Below are 21576 nucleotides of genomic sequence, written 5' to 3'. Positions count from 1 at the left end.
TTACTGTTGGGTGAAAGAAGGAGCTTTGGTGATTACCAGTGAGAGTGGTTTATTGCTGGTGCAGAAGAGAACTTGTCCCTGGTAACATAATTGCACTTTTCACTGGTGACTTTTGAATAACTCCCAGAAAGCACATGAAGAGAAAAGAGAGAGGCAGAAAATGGCCAGTGTAATACACCTCCAACCTCAGATTTCTGTCTAAACTAATTCAATACATTTAAATGAACTCTTTAATATAAGGCTCAATAAATCAGTCAAAACAATTTATCATTTAGTCTAACGCCAATCAACGTTTCAATGAAATTAAATAGGATGCTCTGAAAAAGTAAATGAATGCAAAATGCAAATGAATCACTTAGAAACGGATGAGGGTGCTCTATCAATTTATGCATGGAGAAAATGAATTTGCTATGAGTCATCCCTCTAATCATTTACCCCTCCAAAGAAGGAAAAAAAAAAGCACAAAAATGATTTAATGATAAACCTGAAGAAATGCAGAGTAATACTGATTAATTGTTACTCAGAAAGGAGGCGAAACTAAAATAAAATGACAGCTCACATAGAAAAGATTAAAAAATGAATAAACAGAACAGCCAACATGGCCACAGTTAAACAACAGAATGCCTTTCTCTGGGGAGTTATTTACAGCTGGAAAGATTAAATCAATAAACTTGTCAGAAATTTAATGAACAACTTAGATGTATGTCTTAATAACACTGTACGGTCCATCCAGTCTGCCCAACAAGAAAAACTCATTGTATGAACTACTTTATATGTATACCTGACCTTGATTTGTCCTTGCCATTTTCAGGGCACAGACCGTAGAAGTCTGCCACCAGTAGCTTTGCTTCCCAGTTACCGGTGTTTCCACCCAATCTCCGCTAAGCTTCTGCTGAACAGGATTCCTTTGTGTTTATTCCACGCATTTTTGAATTCTGTTATTTTCATATGCCTGGAATAGACTTCCTGAGCCGGTACGTCAAGCTCCATCTCTGGCCGTCTTCAAATCTAAGCTAAAAGCCCAACTTTTTGATGCTGCTTTTAACTCCTTGTTCACTTGTTCAGAACCCTTATTTTATCATCCTCACTTTAATATTCCCTTATGTCTTGTTTGTCCTGTTTGTCTGTCCTAATTAGATTGTAAGCTCTGTCCAGCAGGGAGTCTCTCTTTATGTTCAAGTGTACAGTACTGTGTACGTCTAGTAGTGTTATAGAAATGATAAGTTGTAGTAGTAGTAGTACTAGTCTTTGGGATTCCAGAATCTTGCTGCTCTTTGGGATTCCGGAATGTTGCTACTCTTTGAGATTCTGCACGGGGTCTTGCTACTCTTTGTCCTTATCACGTATTCGTCCTGTTTGTCTGTCCTAATTAGATTGTAAGCTCTGTCGTGCATGGACTGTCTCTTCATGTTCAGGTGTACAGCGCTGCGTACGACTAGTAGCACTATAGAAATGATGAGGAGTAGTAGTCTTATGGAGAGGATATGTGCTTTGGGGCTTGAATGTGTGGGTAGACCTTCATTGTAGGGCAGGTGCTGTTTAGGAGGAGAAGGTGCCAGTCAGGTATTGGGGGGGGGGGGGGGTCAGATTCGGGGAGGAGTGGATCAGGAAGACTGGAAGATCGAGGCTTGATCATGAGAAAGGGCTTGACCATTGCTACGCCAGCAGCCAGCCAATAGATGGCTACAATTAACACCATCATTTTTCTTTTTTTGAACAACCACACCAGTTTTCTTGGAATTTTCTTCCTTCTGATTAACTTGATGAGGACTTGAGGGTCCTTTTACTAAGGCACGCTAATGGATTTAGCATACACTAACAATTGGCGTGTGCTAAATACTAAGATGCCCATTCATGGGCGGACTGAGAGTGGTCTGTGCTCCCGACTTGGCCACCCCCCAACACCTTCCTACTGCCACGCTGCTGCCCCCCCCCCCCCCCACCGCTGTAAGTGATGGCTTACAATTACAGTGTACATTTTGGTTGGAACTTATAAGGATAGTTTATTACTAGTAATTGTAGTGGACATCGATAGCTAATTTATTTGTTGTAGAATTTTTAAAAGAAGTATGTTTTCAGTCCTTCTCTAAATTGAAGGTATTTCGTGATGTTGCTTGTGATCCTTGGTGTTGAATTCCACCATTTGGAGCCCAGGGAGTTAAATCTGGCCATCTAGATAGATTTGTAAGTTATGTTTCTGCAGTTGGGTAGGTGAAGAAGTAGATACTCGTCTGGTTTCTGGGCTTGCATTTCTTGGGGATACTTCTACCATGTCTAACATATTCTGGCTACAAACCAAATAATATTTTGTAGATGATGGTGCTCGCTTTGAAGATCGGTCTGGCCTTGATTGGCAGCCAGTGTAGTGTTTCGAGTAGTGGGGTAGCTCTTTCATATTTCAACTTCTTGAAAATCAACTTTTTTCGCTACCACAGAACACCACCGACATCGAAAAATTTACTGACTGACTGGACCCAATCCTCGGTGAATATCCAGCAGACCGAATCTGGACAAACTTCGCTCTCCTTACCGATGAAATCGTCACCCAAGCGTTTAACAGGTTCACCAAGACCCACTGTAAACTGGACACATGCCCCAACTACCTAATAAAATCCGCCCCTCAACGCTTCATAGCAGACCTCACATTACACCTAAACTACTTGCTACAACATGGACTCTTTCCTAAGGACAAAGGCAATGTACTACTCACCCCAATACCTAAAGACTCAAAGAAAAAAGCAAATAATATTACCAACTACCGCCCGCTAGCATCTATCCCACTGATAGTCAAACTGCTGGAAAGCATGGTAACCAAGCAACTCACCGACTACTTAAACAAATTCTCAATATTACACAAATCACAATCAGAATTTCGACAATCAGAATTTCGATCCAACCACAGCACCAAAACAGTACTAATTACTCTCCTAACCAAATTCAAACAAGAAATTGCAATTGGCAAAAACATACTTCTCCTACAATTCGAGCTGCCTAGTGCGTTCGACATGGTAAACCATAAAATACTACTAAACATCCTACAATACTTCGGGATCGGTGGAAATGTACCTAGTTGCATCAAAGGTTTCCTAACCACAAGAACGTACCAAGTGATTTCAAATTTGAATATATCATCACCATGGAAACCAGAATGTGGAGTACCCCAAGGATCACCGTTATCGCCGACCCTTTTCAACCTAATGATGACACCACTAGCCAAATCCCTATCCAACCAAGGCCTTAACCCTTACATCTACGCAGATGATGTTACGATATACATCCCGTTCAAACACGATCTAACAGAAATCACAAACAAAATCAAACTCAGCCTGCAAATCATGAACTCATGGGCGGATGCATTCCAACTAAAACTCAACGCAGAAAAAAACACACTGTCTCATCCTCTCATCCCAATACAACACGAATAAACCCACCAATATAATCACCCCAGATTACACCCTTCCTGTTTCAGACAGCCTGAAAATTCTCAGAGTTACAATTGACCGAAACCTCACGCTAGAAAGCCAAGTGAACATTACAACAAAGAAAATGTTCCACTCAATGTGGAAACTCAAACGAGTAAAACCTTTCTTCCCGAGGGAAATATTCCGCAGCCTGGTACAATCAATGGTACTAAGTCTCCTAGATCCGGCAATCTATGCCGGATGCAAAGAACAAATCATTAAGAAACTCCAAATGGCCCAAAATACCGCAGCAAGACTCATATTTGGAACAATGAAATTCGAAAGCGCCAAACCCTTACGAGAAAAACTGCATTGACTCCCAATCAAAGAATGAATTGCGTTCAAAATTTGTACCCTGGTTCATAAAGTTATTCACGGTGAGGCCCCGGTATAAATGGCAGACCTCATAGACTTACCAATCAGAAACACAAAAAGGTCAACATGCACGTACCTAAATCTCCACTTCCCAAGCTGCAAAGGACTAAAATATAAATCAACCTATGCATCCAGCTTCTCCTACATAAGCACACAACTGTGGAATGCACTACCAAACGTCATGAAAACAATGCATGACCTAATAAACTTCCGGAAATCATTAAAAACCTACTTGTTCAAAAAGGCATACCATAAAGATCCAACTTAAACACCTGAACACTTCAACACAACGAAACTTATACCAGAACTGGACAAAACTTAATTCTTCCTCCTTGATTACCTATCAACTCTGTCACTCACGAACTCTAATGCAATACCACACTGTATTTCTCATACCGGAATTGGCGATCGTCGTCACGGTACTATGTAAGCCACATCGAGCCTGCAAATGGGTGGGAAAATGTGGGATAAAAATGCAACAAATAAATAAATAAATAAAATATTTTGGATGGTTTGCAGCGATTTCAGTGTGCTTTGCAACCAACGTATACTGTATTGCAGTAATCCAGTTGTGAAAGTATCGTCGATTGTACATTATCCGGAATGATTGTCTAGGAAAATAGCCTCTGATCCTTCTCAGTTTCCATAGTATTCTGAAGCATTTTGTTATTACTGCTGATATTTGACTATCTAGTGTTAGGTGTTTGTCAAGAATGATTCCCAGTATTTTTAACTGTGTTTCAATTTGGTAGGTTTGGTGGTTGATTGTGAAGTTGTGGTGGGCTGTGGGGTTATACGGGCTTGACAGTACCAGGAATTTAGTTTTGTCTCTATTTAATGTCAGTTTGAAAGTTTCTGCCCAGTTTTCCATAAGGTCCAGACCTGTTTTGACTTTGTCCATTATTTCTGTGATGTTGTTGTTGAAAGGTAAATGGTGACATCATCTGCGTAGATGAATGGATTGAAACCCATGAGCTCCAGTTTTTTTCCGAGTGGAGTCATCAATACATTGAACAGTATTGGTGATATTGGAGAGCCCTGTGGTACCCCACACTCGGAGATCCAGGAGGTTGATAGCTGGTTGAACATCTTTACAATGCAGGATCTGGTTTTTAGGAAGCCATTGGACTATGCGGCCACTGTACCGCTGACTCCCATGTAATCGAGCAGGGTCATCAGTGTTGTGTGATCTAATAGATTGAACGCATTTGACATGTTGAACTGCATTAATAGTTTATTCTGACCTTGGCTTATTAAGCTTCTGAACTTTGTTATCAGACTGGTTAGGACCATTTCAGTGCTGTGTTGTGGTCTGCAACCTGATTGGGATTTACGTAGGATTGAGAATTTTGTTAGGTATTCCATTAGTTGTTTTGTTACCAATCCCTCCATCGTCTTGGTCAATAGTGGTGTTGAGGCCACTGGTCTGTAATTTGTGAGATTGCTGATTTGTTGGTTGTGTTCTTGGGGATTGGAGTGAGAATGATTTTGCCTTTATCTTTTGGGAATTGTCGTTCTGCTAACATATATGTGATATGTTTGGTGATGCATTTGATGAATCAATCTGGTGGGTTTTTCATCATGTGGTTGGGCATTTGTCTAGCAGACATTTCACACGTGCGTATTTTGTCAACAGTGGTCTTACTGTGTTTATTTTGGGTGGTTCAAATGCGGACCAGATCCTGTCTACCGTGGTATGGGTGTTGTTGGTTTCACGGTCTTGTAGGAAGTCAGTGATGGGATGTTTACGGTATTTGAGGTTAGATCTTGCCTTCGCTATTTTTTGTTCAGTGTTGCGCTAACTTATCTTCAGTAGGTGGTGTTTCAGTGTCCTGTGTTTTCAGTAGATTGTTCATGAGTTTGAATATTTTTTTCGTATTAGTCTGTTCTGGATTTGTGTATGTGTTGTAGTATTCCGTTTTGGCTTTCTTTATATTGTGTTTGTACGTTCTTATAGCTTTTCTCCATATGTCTTTGTTTATTTCTGTTTTGTTCTTGGCCCCTTTTCTTTCTAGTCTCCTGCATAGTTTTTTCATATGCAGTAGGTCATCGTTGAACCAGGGTCTTGGGTGTTTTTTATTTCTTGTTTTTTTGTTTTAAATGGTGCTGTTTTGTCCAGTGTTTTTTCACGTTTAATCTCAGTTCCTCATGAAATGGATGTCATTTGGTTCTAAGTTTCTATGTTTAGTCATCACCGTTATCCAGAAGGTGTGGTTGTCCATCTCTCCTCTGGTCGTGAATGTATGTGGTGATCTTGGTTGTCCTTTCCAAGAGAGAGAGATTCATGCTGTACACCACTTTGGCTGAATATTTGTTTTAAAAAAGGTGATATACAAAGCAGTAGGCTGAGGAAGAAGCTCCAGAGGATAGCTAAGGAGAAAGAGCGCTTTTTTTCTCTCTCTGTTTTCTAAAAATTATGCTTTGAACTATTTATAAGGAAAATCCCAGGCAAATTAAGTCAGTTTTGGACTTGATCAGGATTCACTGCAATGAGTTCTATAAAGTCAGGCCCTAGAAAGAAAATCTCTCTCTCCAGCAGTGGCTTCAGGATTATGGGATACAACATGGCCACCTATACCCCCTCCCTGGTCCAGTGTCACAGAAAAGAGATATCCCAGGTTAACAATATTTTATACGGCTGTATACCTACCATCTTCTGGATAATTTTTACATTGCTTCAATAAACGGTATCACAACCTGCAAAGTTTTCCTTAGCACTGATGACTTCCAGAATTTAATGTCATACCTGGACGGTGCATGTTACTCTCTGTAGCATAACCATCCACGACAAGTTAATAATAACAGAAGCCCTTACTGCACAGGGAAGGGGGTTGCTCTTCTGAAATTTCATGCCTCGACTGCTCCCGCACTATAATTAGTAATGGATACAAGTAGACAAAACATTTTAGAGCAAGCACTGATTACAATAACATGCGCTTTCTCAAGTTTCAAGGACCAATGAAAGGCAATAGCCGTCTTTTTAACATAATTACAATCTCTAGGGAGAGCCATTCAAACTTTTGTCTTTCAGATCTTCATTGTGCTAAGGTGAAACAGCTCTTTAAATTTATTGATAACTGGTAAGGGTGGAGGGGAGGTTTGTTGATCTGCTGGTGGATTTGGATTTCAGATTTCAAATTGATTTGATATACCAACTTTTAGTGAACTATCTAGGTGGTGTACGTAAAATAGAAAATATACAATAGAAATATATTTTTTAAATGTTTAGGGATCCTTTTGCTAAAGAGCATGAAGCACTAATACACGGTAAAAGTGGCCTACGCTAGTGTGGGCGTGTGAAATTGGTGCGCGCTGGCCCATTTTTTACCGTGGTGGGTAAAAAGGCCTTTTTTAAATGGGGCACTAAATGGCCAAGGGGTAATATTAAAAGTATCACACTGCTATTTACTGCCTGAGCCCTAACTGCCACCCATTTACTTGGTGGTAAGGGCATACGTTCTACTCGTGCGGTAATCAGGCAGCATGCGGCCATCGGGAACGCCACCCTGGTAGAAAATGGAAAATGATTTTCTACCGCGGGAAACAGTGCATGCCAACTTTGGAATTACCGCCAGGCGTCCAACGTTACCCCGGTGGTAGTGTCCATTTGGTGTGTGCTACCCACGTGGTAGCCCTACCGCGGCTTAGCAAAAGGACTCCTTAACGTGGGAAAAGCAGCCTACCAACCCCCCCCCCCCCCCCCCCAGATTCCATATATCACGTTCAAAATTGCATGCGGCAATTTGGGCATGTGCCCTTAACGAACCCATTAACGCCAGAAATTGGGTACAAATAATTAATTGTCGGCATTAATGGGCAACAATTAGAATTTAGGCACGCATCTTACTAGGCATATTGTATTAAGGTGCGCGTGTCAATTCTAGTGCGCAGATCTGAGACGGTGACTTAGCCATGGGAGGGGCATGGGTGGATATTGGGCGTTACAAGAATTTTGTGTTCATTTGTATAGATTGTGGCTGATCTGTGCCTAATTTGGATTTACACCAGGGGATCCCGGCACTAGGCGTTATTCTATAAACAGTGCCCAGCTTGGAGCGCCATTCATAGAACAGTGCTTAGCACTCATTTTTTTCGACACCAATTTTTCAGCACCCCTTATAGAATTTGATCCTAAACACGTAACTATTTTTTCAGAATATTTTTAGAACTACTACTACTACTACTTATCATTTCTAAAGCGCTACTAGACGTATGCAGCGCTGTACACTTGAACATGAAGAGACAGTCCCTGCTCGACAGAGCTTACAATCTAATTAGGACAGACAAACAGGACAAACAAGAGATAAGGGAATATTAAAGTGAGGATGATAAAATAAGGGTTCTGAACAAGTGAATAAGGGTTAAGAGTTAAAAGCAGCATCAAAAAGGTGGGCTTTTAGCTTGGATTTGAAGACAGGCCAGAGATGGAGCTTGACGTACCGGCTCAGGAAGTCTATTCCAGGCATATGGTGCAGCAAGATAAAAGGAACGGAGTCTGGAGTTAGCGGTGGAGGAGAAGGGTGCAGAGAAGAGAGATTTACCCAGTTAACTGAGTTCCCGGGGAGGAATATAGGGAGAGATGAGAGTGGAGAGGTACTGAGGAGGGGGCATGTCAAGGGCGGAGCATAGCCGTTCCTGCACCATCCAGCAAGCACGTTCGCATTCCCCTGTGCTAACTGAATAAGGCTATGTTAATGCGGGAGCACTTAGTGGTAAGTGGTCATTGTAGACAATACCCTGAAATCTTCTGCCCAGTGTGTGGCGGCGGCCAAACAAGCAAACAGGATGCTAGGAATTATTAGGAGAGGGATGGTAAATAAGACCAATGGAGATGAGGGAGACAGAGAGGTACATAGAGAAGGCCTACAGGAACATTGTAGAGAAGTCCCACCTCCAGTCTGGCAGTCCTTGGAGGTCTTCTAGAAGGAGAGCATCATCCTGTTGATGTTGGAAGAAATCCTGTAGCCAGAACCAGCCCACCAGGGGATGTAATATCCTCACACATTGTGTCTCCTGGAGCTTCTTCTCAGGAGGGAAGGGTTAGGACAGCTGTTGTAGTTGGTGATTTGAGTATGAGGCATGTAGATAACTGAGTGGCTGGTGGACGTGCGGATCACCTGGTCACTTGCCTGCCTGGTACGAAGGTGGAGGACCTCATGCATCACCTAGATAGAATTTTAGATAGTGCCAGGGAGGACCCTTCTGTCTTTTTGTACCTGTGGGTACCAATGACATAGAAAAATGTGGGAAGGAGGTCCTGGACGCCAAATTAAGGATCTTAACGTAGAATGCTAAGATCCCCGTTCCAGATGAAGGTCCCAAGAGGCATGCAGAGCTCCACAGTCTCAGAGCATGGTGGAGACAATGGTGCAAGGATGAGGGATTTAGATTTGTTAGGAACTGGACAACATTCTGGGGAAGGGGGAGCCTGTACCAAAAGGATGGACTCCACCTAAACTGGGATGGAACCAGGCTGCTGGTGCTAACTTTTAAAAAGGATATAAGACATTATTAGGAAAGGGATGCAAAATGAAACCAAGAATATTATGTATCTGTATCGCTCTATGGTGTGACCTTACCTTGAGTATTGCGTTCAATTCTGTTCACCGTATGTCAAAAAAGATACGGTGGAGTTAGAAAAGATTCAAAGAAGAGCGACCAGAATGATAGAGGGGATGAATCTGCTCCCATATGAGGAAAGCCTAAAGAGGCTAGGGCTCTTCAGCTTGGAAAAGAGATGGCTGAGGGGGAATATGATTGAGGTCTATAAAATCCTGAGTGGTGTGGAGTGGGTGGAGGTGAATCGATTTTTTCACTCATTCAAAAAGTACAAAGACCAGGGGACACTCAATGAAATTGCATGGAGATACTTTTAAAACAAATAGGAGGACATTTTTTTTTTCACTCAAAGAATAGTAAAGCTCTGGAACTCATTGCCAGAGGATGAGGTAACAGCGGTTAACGTACGTGGATTTAAAAAAAGGTTTGGACAAGTTTCTGGAGGAAAAGTCCATAGTCTGTTAATGAGATGGACATGGGGGAAGCCACCGCTTGCCCTGAGATTGGTAGCATGGAATGTTTTTGCCAGGGATTTGTGGCCTGGATTGGCCATTGCTGGAAGCAGGATATTGGGCTAAATGGACCATAGGCCTGACCCAGTAGGCATGTTCTTATGAAGGGGGGGGGACCAGCACTGGAGTCAAGGGAGGGGTACTTCCTTTCTTCCCCCAGTCTGGATCCTCCTCTGAAGTTTCAATTTTCTTAAATCTTCAATGAAAGAATAACCGGAAACCTTTAATTGCTGCAATAAAGACGTTAATTTGACCACAACTTTTTTTTTAAAAAACAGATTTCATCTAGTTCACTGATTCTCAACCCAGTCCTGAGGACATACCCAGCCAGTCGGGTTTTCATGATGCCCACAATGAATATGCATGAGATACATCATTCGTTTTACTTACCCCACCTCCCCATTCCCCCTCTACTCATCTCATCCTTCTCTTCGCCATCTCTCCATTATTATAGCCCTCCGTACCCCTTTTCTCCCAACTTATACAATCCTATCCTGTCTACCCTCTCTTATCCTAATCATACATTATCACAGTGGCGTAGCCACAGGTGGGCCTGGGTGGGCCAGGGCCCACCCTCTTAGGGCTCAGGCCCACCCAACAGTAGCACACATTTAGTGGTAGCTGGTGGGATCCCAAGCTCGGCCAGCTGAAGACTTTCCTCCCGATGGTAACGAAAACGCTACTCTCCACGGTACCGGCACCTGCGTATGTTCGGTTTTCAGCGCATGCCTGACGCAGACTGATAAGGTGGAAAGAAGCGTTTTCCCACCAGCTGAGATATTTTTCGGGTGGTGGTTGGGGGAGGGGGGAAAACAATTGGTGCCCCCCCAGTTCTTCCCTAGGCCCACCCAAAATCTGTTGTCTGGCTATGCCCCTGCATTAACGAGCTCAACTTCATAACGTTTCATTACCGTTTTGAAATTTCTGTTATAAGACTTTGTATTTCGAATTACTACGTAAGCCGCATTGAACCTGCATTGTGTGGGAAAGCGCGGGGTACAAATGTAATGAATAAATAAATACATTGGCGTACAATTGGGGCAGTGCATGGAAATTTACCTCCTGCATATTCATTGTGGATAGCCTGTATTTTTCCCAAGAACTGGGCAAAGAACCTTTGATCTAGTAATATATATATTTCTTTTTCCTGATGTGATAAACAGAGTCTAAGATAAGATTTCCCTGTGAAGGGGTGAGTGAGACGGCAGGGGAGACATGAGTAAATGAAAAACTTTGCTATTCTAAACAAGGGGCTTACAGTAAATTTTAACATGCAAATTCTCTTTATGTATGATTCACATCCCTTAACCTTTACAAGAATAAAAAGTCAAAACACAGGGTCAGATTACTCTGCCCTGTCCTGTGCCGCCCCGTGTTTGTGTTTTTTCCTGTTGCTGGAAGCCTCAGCACCTCTGCTACCATATAAAGGAGGGTCTGGGACCCTGCAGGTCTCAGATCTGGGTTTTGAATTAGGCTGTGGAACTTGGCTTTCCAGACGGAAAACCTTGAAAGCTTCAGTTATCAGAGGAACCTTGGGAGACAGTGACATGGCAAAAGTTGGCTTGCCCGGTTCGCGCTGACGTTCCGTCTTGCACCATGGAGACCTCTGAGAGGCAACTGCTTTTGCCCTCGTTGGAGAGCACACAAAAATATTTGAACACCGAATGGAGCCCAGAGATGAGGGGCAAATACACCATGAGCATCGGTGCAAGTGCTAAGCCCAGGAAAGTTCCAGACGGCAGCTGTGAACAAGGTAGAGTATGGACAGAATCTGTGAAATCCTTTGCTTCTCCGTAGAGGAGTTGTCCGGATACGAACAAGCTCTCAAGATCAGCCAAAGGTTAAGGTTCTTGCATTTGCTTTTTAGTGTTAACTTCTTTTTATTCTTTTTCATAAATAACTATTTCATTATAGATCAGTGAGCCAGTTCCTTTCTCTTTTTAATGTTGTCCGGCATAGCTGGATAAGGGAAAGGGAAATGGGACTTGATATACCGCCTTTCTGAGGTTTTTGCAACTACGTTCAAAGCGGTTTACATATATTCAGGTACTTATCTTGTACCAGGGGCAATGGAGGGTTAAGTGACTTGCCCAGAGTCACAAGGAGCTGCAGTGGGAATTGAACTTAGTACCCCAGAATCAAAGTCCACTGCACTAACCACTAGGCTACTCCTCCACTAGCAACATTCCATGTAGAATCTTCAAATAGTAGCAACAGAATTTCAATAGTAGCAACATTCCATCTAGAATCTCCAATAGTAGCAACATTCCATGTAGAGTCTCAAATAGGGAAAGGGAAATGGGACTTGATAAACCGCCTTTCTGTGGTTTTTGCAACTACATTCAAAGCGGTTTACATATATTCAGGTACTTATTTTGTACCAGGGGCAATGGAGGGTTAAGTGACTTGCCCAGAGTCACAAGGAGCTGCAGTGGGAATTGAACTCAGTACCCCAGAATCAAAGTCTGCTGCACTAACCACTAGGCTACTCCTCCACTAGCAATATTCCATGTAGAAGCCTGTCCTTGCAGATCAGCAATGCGGCCACGCAGGCTTCTGTTTCTGTGAGTCTGACGTCCTGCACGTACGTGCAGGACGTCAGACTCACAGAAACAGAAGCCTGCAATAAAGAACTTGTTTCAGAAGACACCACTTGAGAGAGGGTTAAGTGACTTGCCCAGAGTCACAAGGAGCTGCCTGTGCCTGAAGTGGGAATGGAACTCAGTTCCTCAGTTCCCCAGGACCAAAGTCCGCCACCCTAACCACTAGGCTACTCCTCCACTGTTGCTACTATTTGAGATTCTATGTTGTTATTCCACTAGCAACATTCCATGTAGAAGTCGGCCCTTGCAGATCACCAATGTGGCCGCGCAGTCTTCTGCTTCTGTGAGTCTGACGTCCTGCACGTACGTGCAGGACGTCAGACTCACAGAAACAGAAGCCTGCGCAGCCTTCTACATGGAATGTTGCTAGTGGAATAGCAACATTCCATGTAGAATCTCCAATAGTAGCAACATTCCATGTAGAATCTCCAATAGTATCTATTTTATTTTTGTTACATTTGGACCCCACACTTTCCCACTCATGGCAGGCTCAATGCGGCTTACATGGGGCAATGGAGGGTTAAGTGACTTGCCCAGAGTCACAAGGAGCTGCCTGTGCCTGAAGTGGGAATCAAACTCAGTTCCTCAGTTCCCCAGGACCAAAGTCCACCACCCTAACCACTAGGCCACTCCTCCACTCAAGCAACAATCTTGGCAATAAAATCTTGTGCAAACAATATTTTCTTCTGTTTATTAATCTACATCCTAATCTTGTAATCTGGATTACAAAATGTGTTGTAGAAGCACTTAGTCCCCTGAAGAAGCTCCATTGCGAGTGAAATGGAGGGTCCTGTAGGGCAATACAAAGGCTAAGTGACTTTGGGATTATTCAGTTTGTAATTACTGAAGATTAAGATGTAGATTAATAAACAAGAAAAATGTTAAAAATTTAGAAAAATATAAGTTAAGTCAGTAAACCTGAATTCAAATATATGGAGGTCTTTTGACCGATGATATTACATGAATTGTATTGTTCCGGCACGAAGACACTATACTTCCGTGCCTAGACTTTGAGGTCTTTCTCCTCCAATATAAATCACAGTAGGAATTAAAAAAGTGTTTATCCCAAATTGGCTTTTCTCCAGCTTGGAATATTGTCAACTTGTCACAGTGCCATTGCTGCACGGTGACGGGTGAGAGGTCTCGATTCAGCCTCTTGGCCTGTCTCCTGTTCCTTTGTGTTCTAGGGCTCCAGGATACTGTTGAGTCAGTGTTTCTAGGCCCAGGGTGCCATGGCTGCAAAGTCCTGAAAGGAGCACTGGTTTGTGACTTCCACAGACTCGTAGTGTTAGAATTTGAATCCTGATCTCTTGTGTGGCAGCATACAGCACTGTCACCAGGTGATGGAGCCCAGGGCAGATGCTGGGAAAGGGAGCCCCAAGGCTTGCTTGCAGATTCAACTTCAGGCAGGTTTGGGACACCCAGTGACGTGGGGGCCCAGGGCAATTGCCCTGTTTGCCCACCCCTAACGCTGGCCCTGGCTGTCACTGAGCCACCCAGCCAACCTTTTAGGGGGAAATTGTCAAACCACTCGCATTAGAATAAAGTCCGCACACGCTTTTAACTCCAGACTTCACGGCAATTTTAAAAGTGAACATGAAAACATTCACTTTTAAAGACTGCCGTGCAGTGAAACACATGCAGACACTTGCACTTGCCTTTTCAGCAGGTAGGCTTTTACTGGAAAAGTTGGTGTTTAGATTTGAAAATGCCACCCACCTGCAGGCTTTTCCTTTCCCACCTAAATGTGCCCTCTCCTCAGTATCTTCTCTGGATGCAGACAGTGGACTTGTGAGTGTGTTGAGAGAGAGAGGTTTTTCAAAGGGCCAATTAATGGGAGTAAAATGCTTTCTTTCCCGGTATAAATAGCTTTGAAAATTGCCTCTCTTAAAGGGGAAGGTTACGCAACCTGCTCAAGATCCACATTAACAGTGGAGAAACTTGCCCCTGAAACGTTTACGCTTCTGTAAACCAATCACCAGGCCGCACAGCCAGAACCACTGTGGAGTCATTGGATTTTCAAAGCTAGACCTTTTTTTCTTGTGATTTTTAAAAATCTTGTTCTATTTGTTTTCTTCCTTGATCATTAGGTGCACGCCCTGTATATCATGTCCTATCTGTGGTTAGCTTGCTTTTTGATTTCCAGCAGCATCTGACATAAAACCAAATGGACAAGTACACAGAAAGTACAGCCAGTAGCGTTTTTGTGAGACGGGACCACATGGAGGGGCATAATTGAACGAAAACGTCTATCTCCATGGGCGTTTATCTCCGAGAACAGGTCCGTGAAGGGGCGGACCGAACCGTATTTTCGAAAAAAAAATAGACGTCCATGTTTTATTCGACAATTTGTGAGCTGGGCGTTTTTGTTTTTCAGTGATAATGGAAAATGAAAGCGCCCAGCTCAAAAACGAATAAATCCAAGGCATTTGTTCGTGGGAGGGGCCAGGATTCGTAGTGCACTGGTCCCTCTCACATGCCAGGACACCAACCGGGCACCCTAGGGGGCACTTTTACAAAAAACAAAAAAAAAGGTAAAAGAGCTCCCAGGTGCATAGCACCCTTCCCTTGTGTGTTGAGCCCCCCAAATCCCCCTCAAAACCCACTGCCCACAAGTCTACACCATTACTATAGCCCTAAGGGGTGAAGGGGGGCACCTACATGTGGGTACAGAGGGTTTGGGGGGGTTGGACGACTAAGCATTAAGCAGCACAATTGTAACAGGTAGGGGGGGGGATGGGCCTGGGTCCACCTGCCTGAAGTCCACTGCACCCCCTAACAACTGCTCCAGGGACCTGCATACTGCTGCCAGGGAGGTGGGTATGACATTTGAGGGTGAAAATAAAAAGTTGTGAAACATCATTTTTTGTGGTGGGAGGGGGTTAGTGACCACTGGGGGAGTCAGGGGAGGTCATCCCCGATTCCCTCTGGGGGTAATCTGGTCATTTAGGGCACTTTTTGGGGCCTTATTCATGGAAAAAACAGGGTCCAGGAAAAGTGCCCTAAATTCTAGCTACAAACGCATATTTTTTTCCATTATCGGCGAAAGGCGCCCATCTCTGTTCGGGTGATAACCACGCCCCAGTCCCGCCTTCACCACGCCTCCGACACGCCCCCGTCAACTTTGTATGCTTCCGCGATGGAGTGCAGTTGAAAACGTCCAAAAGCGGCTTTCCATTATACCGATTTATTCGTTTTTGTGAGATAAACGTCTATCTCCCGATTTGGGTCGAAATCTAGGTGTTTTTCTCTATCAATTATAAGGTGGATGGGCATCATTTGCAGCACACTCATTACAATTCAGCAGAGGTGTTGGCTCATGTAAACGGACAACGCCTGGAGTATCATATTTAAGTTAGATTCCGAGTGGTTCTGCTTAGATTGTTGGGTTTTTTTTGTGCATGTATGAAGCAGGGGCGTATCTGAACTGCGGCGGTAGGGGGGGCCAGGGCCAGAGAGGGGGGGCACATTATAGCCCCCCCCCCCCCGCTGCCATTGCCGATCCCCCTCCCCCCAGCCGCTGCCATTGCTAACCCTCCCCCTCCGTTGCTCGCCTACCTTCGCTGGCGGGGGACCCCAACCCCCGCCAGCCGAGGTCCGCGTCCTCCTGCCGCTGCCGGCTGCCTTTGGTCCTTTAATTCTTCCATTGAAGCTGGCGCCGACGAAAGTTTCTTTTGAGTCTGACGTCGCTGCACGTTGCACGTTGTACGTGCAGGACGTCAGACTCAGAAACAATTTCTGAGTCTGACGTCCTGCACGTACAACGTGCAGCGACGTCAGACTCAAAAGAAACTTTCGTCGGCGCCAGCTTCAATGGAAGAATTAAAGGACCAAAGGCAGCCGGCAGCTGCAGGAGGACGCGGACCTCGGCTGGCGGGGGTTGGGGTCCCCCGCCAGCGAAGGTAGGCGAGCAACGGAGGGGGAGGGTTGGCAGCGGTAGGGGGGTCCAGGGCGAAATCTGCGGGGGCCCAGGCCCCTGAGGCCCCACGCAGATACGCCCCTGGTATGAAGACCTAAGATATATGCATTTAGAGAATGAACGTATGATCTTGTATTATTTTGTTGGTGGATAAAAGGCGATTCAGTTTGTTACCCCTTTGCAATTTATAGAATCCATCCCCATAGCACATAAATTCAAGGGGGAGTTCACAGGAGGAGGCTCCTGAACGGGGCCATGGGCGTGTCGGAATTTTATACACGTAGAATATAGAAGGCTGTTATTTACGCACTGAAGCGCTACAGTTAGGTGTACCCACTCAGGGCCAGCTTAACCTTTGGACCAGGTGAGGCTCTGGCCCAGGGCACCGGTGACTAAGGCTGCCAAAATACCCAGCCTCTGACCTCACCTGGTCTACAGGTTAAGCCTTTTCTCTCTCCCCCCACTCTCTCCCCTTCTCTCTTCCTCCTCCCTGCGGGTCTGGCACTGTTCCCTCACCTCCCTCACTCCCCCATCATCTTGTAGTTTCTGTTGGTCGCCAGTGGAGGCAGCAGCAATAGCATGGAGGCTACCTTCGGCCAGCCCGTGAGAGGAAGAGATGCTGAACCCCATGGGGGAAGAGGAGGGAGAGGGTGCCGGAAGCGGTGCTATGAGGTTTGGGGGTGCCGCCAAAGCAAGTTGGCTCAGGGCACCACTGTCCCTTCAGCCAACCCTGTACCCCACCTGCTATTGACATGGCATGAACACTTTTAATGCAGGTATTTAATTGCCGACTTACGCTAATATTTTATAATATTTTATGCGTGCCAGATTGCCATTATAGAATTTGTGCTCAGTTTACTACATTTTGACACAATTTAAAGAATTGCCCTCTATGTGCACTGTTTTGAAGGAAAAGGTACCTGCAGAAAACGGAAATGCAAATCTCTGCAGGTACATTGTACTCACACAATTTTGAGAATTGTTGCAAATACACACTGATACACAGCTATATGGACCTATAGGAAAGTGGTCCCCAGCTTGGGACACTACCCCCAAGTTATGGCCTTGAAGGGAACCATAATCAATAGGAAAGGAAACGGACCCCGTCAAGAACCGCACATGCCTGCCTTGGTCTTCATGCCACATTGACTCTTCGTTTCTTTTATAAATGGGCAGACTGATATGGAGTTCAGTTGGGTCTGTATGTATGGCATTAACTAGTCTAATATGATTGAGTCTGGCCTATTTTAAATGGCAGGGCCCAGGCTAGGGCTGCTGTTGCCGCTGAGCCTGGGGCAGGGCCGCCGCCCCCCCCCCCCCCCCGGATCACCACCGCCCCCCCCCCCCGGAATCACCACTGCCCCCCCAGCCAGGATCGCCGCCACCCCCCCCCCCCCCACCCGCCCTGACCAAACTGCAAGTACCTTGGCTGGCAGAGTTCCCGAGGCCCCACCAGCAGAAGGTCTTCCTCCAGGCACCACAGTTCTTTCCTCTACCGGCTGCCGCATTGCCTGCTCCTGCGGCTGCTTTTCTCTCAGGTCCCACATGCTCGATTTCAAAACTGAGCATGCATGGCCCAAGGGCCCGGCAGCTGCTTGGCAGGCAATGCAAGGGGGGGGCAGGCGCCGGAGTTTTCTCTCTGCTGCTCTCCTGTCGGGACGTGATCACCCAGGTCCCGTCAAGAGCAGGAGAGAGAGAGAGAGACCCCGGCACCGGGCCACTTAGAGCAGGAGAGAGAGAGAGACCCCGGCGCCGGGCCCCCCTTAGGTCCGGAGAATTTTGTACCCCCCCCCCCTTGGTGGCCCTGCACTGCTGAGGTCTTGCTATTATTGTAAGTTAAGCAGTATTGAAATTTTTTCATAAACTAAAGCTATAAACTATGATATATCATATATGGTTTCTCAATATAGCAGGCTAATAGTAATTACAGCATTCTCTGATCTCTGTAGATCTGTAGTGTGTTCTTTTGTATAGATAGTGTTCGCTTGTCAAACATTTAAAATTTTATTAACCAAGATAACATCAAATTACTGCAACTGATTGTATGCACAGTGCTGGCCGGCTAACAACTGTGGTCTAGAAGGAAGCTTTAGTTAAACAGGAATGCATTGGTGATTGGAGTTAAGTGAAAAGCTACCAGGCCATGTTGGCCATAAAAACATAATTCTGGCAATTTATTCATATGCCCCTGGATTAAGAACATAAGAGTAACCATACTGGGCCAGACCAATGGTCCATCTAGCCCAGTATCCTGCTTCCAGCAGTAGCCAATCTAGGTCACAATTAGTAACAACATTCCATGCTACCAATCCCAGAGCAAACAGTGGCTGAATAACAGACTCTGCAGTTTTCCTCCAGGAATTTGTCCAAACCTTTTTTTAAACCCAGATATGCTAAGCACCATTACCACATCCTCCGACAAAGAGTTCCATAGCTTAACTATTCTTTGAGTGAAGAATTATTTCCTCCTATTTATTTTAAAAGTATTTCCATACAGTTCTGGTCGTCGTATCTCAAAAAAGATATAGTGGAATTAGAAAAGGTGCAGAGAAGGGCGACGAAAATGATAAAGGGGATGGGACAACTTCCCTATGAAGAAAGGCTAAAGCGGCTAGGACTCTTCAGCTTGGAGAAAGGCGGCCGAGGGGAGATTTGTTAGAGGTCTATAAAATAATGAGTGGAGTTGAACGGGTAGATGTGAAGCGTCTGTTCACACTTTCCAAAAATACTAGCACTAGGGAACGCCACTGGGGCCCTGTTTACTAAGACAGGCTAGTGGATTTAGCATACACTAACAACGCACCCTAAATTCTAAGACACCCATAGGAATATAATGGGCATCTTAGCGCTTTGTGTGTGCTAATTTTTAGCATGCACTAAATCCACTAGCATGCCTTAGTAAAAGGGGCCCTCAATCTGTCAAGTGCAGTCCAGGTTTCTAGATCATTCTTTAAGCATCTCTTTTTTTTCAGCAATCATTCTTTCATATTTCCTAGTTAAACATACAGTATTCCACCAGGTATGTGCAAGGGAGATCCCCTGGTTTGCCTGGAGAGTATAAGGTGGAACCTCTCTCATAAAGTATTTATTTTGTTGGGACCAACAAATACCGGGAGGCCGTAGACAAGTATGCCATACATGCTGCACTCCTCACCTTGGAGGAGTGGCCTAGTGGTTAGGGTGGTGGACTTTGGTCCTGAGGAACTGAGTTCAATTCCCACTTCAGGCACAGGCAGCTCCTTGTGACTCTGGGCAAGTCACTTAACCCTCCATTGCCCCATGTAAGCCGCATTGAGCCTGCCATGAGTGGGAAAGCGCGGGGTACAAATGTAATAATAAAAATAACTTGTGGGCCAGTGCTCAAAACACCAGCAGTAAATCCAACCACGCAGAACCCATACAGCCAGAACAGCAAAGAAAACTATCTCACCGATGCTCAAAGGAAGTGGTATTCAAATTATACGCATGCTGTAAAGCAAAAGCAGAGGGAATGTGCTTGGTGCATACGCAGAAGAATACGTCAGGCAAACCTGAAAGTGAATTGTTTGTCGTCTATTTGGTTTACTATACCGCTTCTCATTGAACCAAGTCGAGCCAGTTTACAATAAAATTATAGAACACAAAGAAAGCAGAAAAGAACACCATAAAATAACAGGAAAACACTTTAGAGCACGTACTCTAGAGCAGAAGCAAAGTACAGCACTCAAATACGCATCAGGTGATTTAAAAACCACAACAGTCTCCTGGACACTAATCTTAAATAAAAACAAAGGTCTTTCCTCGCATCACAAAGAACCCAACCAGGGCCAACCTTCAATGCTCAAAAGCCAGATGAAAAAAAAAATAAGTTTTTAACGACGCTAAAAAAAAAAAGGAAAAGATTTCTCGAGTTGTAGATGTTCCAGAGGGCAGGATCAGGGAAGAAGAAAGCAGAGGACCATGTGGATTCCCAACCTACTTTAGAGGGATGGGGTAGGACAAGTCTGTTGTCAGTTAATGACCTAAGGGTACGTGTAGCTGTATAAGGAATGATCAAGGAAGCGATGAAGGGGTAGAAGTGTGAAAAACCTTATGGGTTAGCGTGAGGATTTTCTACTTGATTCGAAATTCATTAGGAAGCCAGTGAAGGCGCTGAAGGACTGGTAATACATGATCATAGCGCTTGGCATGTCAAATTATACAGGCAACAGTGTTTGAAGACATTTTAAATTGGCCTGAGCTCCTTGTCTTTCCACCTAAACCCTCCTCTCCTCTTCCCCACTCTCCGTCTCTGTTGACAACGCCCTCATCCTCCCCGTCTCGTCAGCCCGCAATCTCGGAGTCATTTTTGACTCCTCCCTCTCTGCCCATATCCAGCAGACAGCTAAGACCTGTCGCTTCTTCCTCTATAATATTAGCAAAATCCGCCCATTCCTCTCTGTACAGACCACCCGAACCCTCGTCCACTCACTCGTTACCTCTCGTCTTGACTATTGCAACCTTCTCCTCGCTGGTCTCCCGCTTAGCCACCTATCCCCCCTTCAATCTGTCCAAAATTCCGCCGCACGTCTTATCTACCGCGTGAACCGATACTCTCATATCACCCCTCTCCTCAAGTCGCTTCACTGGCTCCCGATCCGCTACCGTATACAGTTCAAGCTTCTCCTAATGACCTTCAAATGCACTCAATCTGCAGCCCCCCATTACCTCTCTTCCCTCCTCTCCCCCTATGTCCCACCCGTAACCTCCGCTCTCAGGACAAATCACTCCTATCTGTACCCTTCTCCACCACCGCTAACTCCAGACTCCGCCCCTTCTGCCTCGCATCACCTTATGCCTGGAACAGCCTTCCCGAGCCCATACGCCATGCGCCCTCCCTGCCCATCTTCAAGTCCTTACTCAAAGCCCATCTCTTCTCCCTTGCTTTTGGCGCCTAACCACTTTCCCCATTCATGATACCTACACTGACTACATAGCTTGTTACCCTTAGATTGTAAGCTCTCTTGAGCAGGGACTGTCCTTCCCCATGTTTTAACTTGTACAGCGCTGCGTAACCCTTGTAGCGCTATAGAAATGCTAAGTAGTAGTAGTAGTAGTAGTAGTAGTAGGCCTTGGCGATACCTTCATAAATAGAATTACAAAAGTCATAGCGGGAGCTAATGTAAGCA

At 44.9% G+C, this 21576-nt stretch overlaps 1 protein-coding gene across 1 annotated transcript in view; it reads left to right on the top strand.

Moving 5' to 3' along the window:
- The window catches only part of P2RY6 (pyrimidinergic receptor P2Y6), a 219421-nt gene that overhangs the window by 45807 nt on the left and 152038 nt on the right, over positions 1 to 21576 (top strand). The window lies entirely within an intron of this gene.

Source organism: Microcaecilia unicolor, chromosome 4 (genome assembly GCF_901765095.1).
Source record: "Microcaecilia unicolor chromosome 4, aMicUni1.1, whole genome shotgun sequence".
NCBI lineage: Eukaryota > Metazoa > Chordata > Amphibia > Gymnophiona > Siphonopidae > Microcaecilia > Microcaecilia unicolor.
The sequence above is the reverse complement of the archived record's forward strand: the minus strand, read 5'-3'. Positions and strand labels throughout refer to the sequence as shown.